Here is a 4,838-nt window from a genome sequence, read left to right as displayed (position 1 = left end):
CTTTTCACATGACTCACACGTGTACAAATGACAGCTCCGCCGAGCGGTCTAAGGCGCTGCAGTCATAGACTGTGCGGCTGGTCCCGGCGGAGGTTTGAGTCCTCCCTCGGGCGTGGGTGTGTGTGTTCGTCCTTAGGATAATTTAGCCATCTGCATATGTGCATATCGCTATCCCATGACCTGTCACCTCAGTGTATGGTAGCTCCAGAGACGTGTTTGTGTTTCAAAACGCTGAACGAAGGTGCGTTTTCCGCCTGCTTCCCTAGGGCGACTGGCGTGCCTGAGTGCTCGAGTGCTGCCTGCCCCTCAGTTTTCGGCGAGGTTAGTCTAGCCTAGCCGAGGCGCCACAAATAACAGCTCCGGTCAGCGCGTGGCCGTCACGGTGAGCAAGACGCATGGTTCGCCCGCCGGCCAGATAATGGCGGCCCATTGCCGCAATTTGGGGCCACGGCGGAGGGCGGGGCGCGCCGGATCGCCACTTTGCGCCTCCCCGGACGTCTCTATCGGCAGCGGCCACGCTCCGGTGCTGCTCCCACTGACAGGCCCTTCCAGGGAAAGTCGCTCTCCAGCGCCGGCCGTGCTCCGGAGTTCATGACGATTTGTACTGTGCTGAATTACAGCGTACACTTGACAACCCGTAGCTAGTAATCTTGCGAGGAAAACATCGTGGATTCATCAATGCAGTTCGGCGAGAATACAGGTAACGTCAGATCACCCAAGCGAAAAGGAAACATTTCCTTACTCTACTAATCATCAGTATTCTTTGTCAGTCTGAACGTACAACGTACACCGTACCTCTTAACAATTTACCCATTACACACACACTATCTTATCAAAAGCGGCCTGACACACCCCTATAATGCAGAAATTACCAAGAGATGCCACGACAGATGGATACGCCAACATAAAACGAGACGGGGAGTATTGAGTTGTCAGTAGCGAAGTAATAATGTCGGAATGGGGGCGATTAGGAGAGGTGACTTCGAACTCGTGCTAGATATCGCATGTCACCTGGGATCATATCCATTGGGATCATTTAAAACAGACCCGAGTCGATTACTGCTGAGGTGACTGAAGTGGAAACACGGGGCAACAGCTATTGCTATACCGAGACCAGGCAGTCGTCATGTGCTGATCAACAGGGATCATTGAGTACTGAGGAAGGGGGCTGTAGGAATCGTGTGAATTCAGCGGAGGGACTCACTCGTCAGTTTCGAGTCACCAGCATGCCAGCTACCACGACAGCTGTATACAGTGAGGAATGGAGGACGGCGTGTTACAGTGTAGTGTTGCTTCCGTGGTTTTGGTATAGCCTCTTACTGCACTTAAGAAACCGCTAAATCGGGAAGGATTAGAAAACACTTTACGTACAATAGAGGAACTGAGAGATGATTCTTGATTGTATCAGCATGACAATACACCCCGACATAAAGCTGCATCTCTGATGCAGTTGTTTCCTAAAACGGACTGGCGTGCCCAGAGTCCTGACCTGAACTCAATGAAACACCTTTGGGATGAGTTAGAACGTCGACTCCGCTTAAGGTCCAGAATCCAACATTATTCCCTTCTTTGGGTTCGGTTCATGACTAAGTATGGGCTGCCATTACCCGCTCCCCTCTCCTTCCCCCCCCCCCCCCCCCGCCCCAAGCAATCAGACACCTCACTGAAAGTAAGCAGCAGAGTTTAGGCCATCATAAATGCGAGAGGTGGACACATTCCATATTAATATCTGCTAATAGGTATCTGGATGCATTGAGCAGTTAGTCACGAGGATGCAGTCCCCGTTCGGAAACAAAATAGGTGTCCTTAGCAGAACATGCAAAGTTGTCAATATTTTCACCAATGAGTACCATTTTCTACAAGGCCGTTTGACTGCCGATGGTATCGATGCAACTCGGTTGATTGCTGAGAAACCCTGTGAGGAGTCCAAGTAACTTCAGTTGACTTTCGTGGACGTGAAAAGGCTTCTGACCGTGTATTACACCAAATTATATGATTTGCCGTCCGAAAGAATAAGCACTCCGTCTTCAGGCCACGAGTTGCCTACCGGGACAATCCGACCGCCGTGTCATCCTCAGTGGAGGATGCGGATAGGAGGGGCGTGGGGTCAGCACACAGCTCTCCCGGTCATTATGATGGTATTCCTGACCGAAGCCGCTACTATTCAGTCGAGTAGCTCCTCTATTGGCATCACGAGACTGAGGGAACCCCGAAAATGGCAACAGCGCATGGCGGCCTGGATGGTCACCCATCCAAGTGCCGACCACGCCCGACAGCGCTTAACTTCGGTGATCTCACGGGAACCGGTGTATCCACGGCGGCAAGGCCGTTGCCTCCGAAAGAATGGACTAATCTACCACGATTCTTAAAGTCAAGTACATTCTGCTGCTGACGTATCAGGTGACTTTCTTTTTCTGTGGGTTTCCATCGGACATCTGCTCTTTCTCCGCATCTCTTCATCATAATAACTGACACGGTAGCCAGAAACCTTCATAAATTAGCACCTTTGTGACTGTTGCATGCTTTTAATGCTCTGCTGGCTGCTGAAGACGAGACTGACGTTCGGTGATAATTCCAAGCACAGAAAAACCGCTGTGAACAGTCTGGAATTCGTTTGAATATAAAGAAAACTGAATGCCTTCCAACAGATGCGAATAATACGGATATCACAAAGGTTAACGGTAAAGATCTTCAAGTACCTCGGATTAACAATCGCTTGTTCCCGAAATCACAAGCAGCGTTAGCAACGTATGGCTTAACGGACATGGCAGACAACGACTGGTGTGGTTTGTGGTTAGAAGATCCAAGACCAACTTTGCATTTTTCGACGGAGAATCTTGGCCTAAGGCAAAAGAAGGAGATTAGTGACTTTCTGTTCTGAAAACCAAAACTGTTCGATGGACATCTGGCCTGACACTTCACGATCATGCAACCGATGATGAAATTCGCAGACGGTATTGGGTGGTCCTTGTCGTTGAGAAGCTGAGATAAAGGTGCCTAGGTGGTAGGAACGTACTTCGGGCAGATCAAGGAACAATAACAGAACTCAGCCTATTGGCGGACATACCCTCCATAAAGTCTTCAAGATGGCATATAACGGGACGGTGTTAAATTCGAAACACGTAGTGTGTTGTTGAGAATGATTCTGAAAAAGTGTAATTAGAACGGCAAAAGCACAATTATTTTCTTGTTCTATAATTACGAACATAAAAAAAAGAAGTAAGCCATTCGGCCTGAGGGAAGCCAAGCTTTTGACCTTGTTACGTTTGGTGAACGTCGTTCCTACAAAGGAAAAGGCGCCGTGGGTAGACCCGGAGGACAGTGTTTAGGTAGGGGCTAACAGGTGGCCTTCTGGCATTCCGTTTTGCGAACACCTACGTGGAAAATCGTTTGCCGCAGACAGACTAAGCAGTGGGGGCTGCCCAGCGTTCAGTGATAGTGAGAGGCCGTGCTTTGGTGCGCTCCGCAGTTCATTTCTGTTTTGTACTAACATAAGCACACATTATTGGAAGAATTGTCTGTGGTAACTTATCGGTGGTTGCAACACCTACCAGGATAAGTTACTGTGTTACAACGATTGCACCACTTTGCTTCAAGCCGGTTTACCAGTGGCAGACAATACGACGCCGTTGGCTTATGATTTTAAGCAGAGACTTGCAGAATTTGCAAACATAGTTTTGGCAAAACATCCTCAACTGCACTCCACTTGACAAGGCAAGATGGAGACTTTATCAGTTATTCCGGTAAAAGGAGAGGCACATTTCATTCAATATGTATTGCGAGCAAATATGGTTTTTGGGAGATATAGTGACACTTACGTGGGCTATTTGGAAAGTAAGTTCCGATCAGTTCGAAATGGAAACCACTTTGAAAATCCGATGAAGCTCTGCACAGGTGTGTTGGGCAGTGTCCCCAGTATGAACGTCAATGGCGTCATGCCGCTCTTTTCATTTCTGAGTGCTCAGTGAGCACGTAAAGCTGCCTAGAAAATAGCGACTCCCGTCAAGTATGAGGGCCTGGTGAGAGATTTCACATGATTTCATGCAGCCAACCTAACACAACTGTCATGCGGTTCCTTCTTCATGACAATTCTCCGTCGAACAATTCTCCATCGCACTCTGCAGGGCAACGAAGATGCTCCTGCGGTGTTTTCGATGGGAAGTGTTTGATCACCTACAATACAGCCTGTGACTGGCTGCCCCTGAGTTTCATCTCTGCTCACATTAACCGCTGGCTACGAAGACAACATTCTGGCATAGATAACGAGCTGTAGACCGGCGTAGAGAATTGGCGAAAACACAGGCGACTGCCTTCTGTGAAAAGGATACTGGAAAGTTGGTACAACGCTACGACAAACGCCTAAGTTGGAGCGGAGACTATGTGCAGACGTAGCTGGAACGTGTAGCTAACCGTTGCAAAGAAACAGTTTTCATTTTCACAGTAGTTTCCATTTGGCGACCGATCGGAACTTACTTTCCGCGTAACCCACGTTTATCTATATTTTGTTTCTATTTAACTTCAAGTGCCTCATTCAGTTTACTTAATTGCTACCTTAAAAGTTATCATTGCTGTAACAGCAACAACAATAATTGGAACGCTGTAGCTCAGTTTAATTAAGCACAGTATTTAACATATCTGATTGGTTGTTTTCTTGCAGTATTTGAGCAAAAATTTTTTCCATTAAATGTGTTAGCATCAAATCATTCGCTTACATTTTCGGAGTTAATTATCTTCATTTAAATAACAATTATTAACTTCAAATGTTTTTGAAAAGGCTTAAGGTGACGAAATCAAGTCGATAAACATATTGCCAGTTTAATTCTGGCTCTAAAAAGCAA

General features: G+C 47.3%; 1 pseudogene; it reads right to left on the bottom strand.

The window, feature by feature from the left end:
- Positions 1–2,216: 2,216 nt before the first annotated feature.
- Positions 2,217–2,334, bottom strand: LOC124791053 (annotated as a pseudogene).
- Positions 2,335–4,838: the final 2,504 nt, after the last annotated feature.

This window comes from Schistocerca piceifrons, chromosome 3 (genome assembly GCF_021461385.2).
Source record: "Schistocerca piceifrons isolate TAMUIC-IGC-003096 chromosome 3, iqSchPice1.1, whole genome shotgun sequence".
Classification (NCBI taxonomy): domain Eukaryota; kingdom Metazoa; phylum Arthropoda; class Insecta; order Orthoptera; family Acrididae; genus Schistocerca; species Schistocerca piceifrons.
This window is presented reverse-complemented; position numbering and strand designations above follow the sequence as displayed.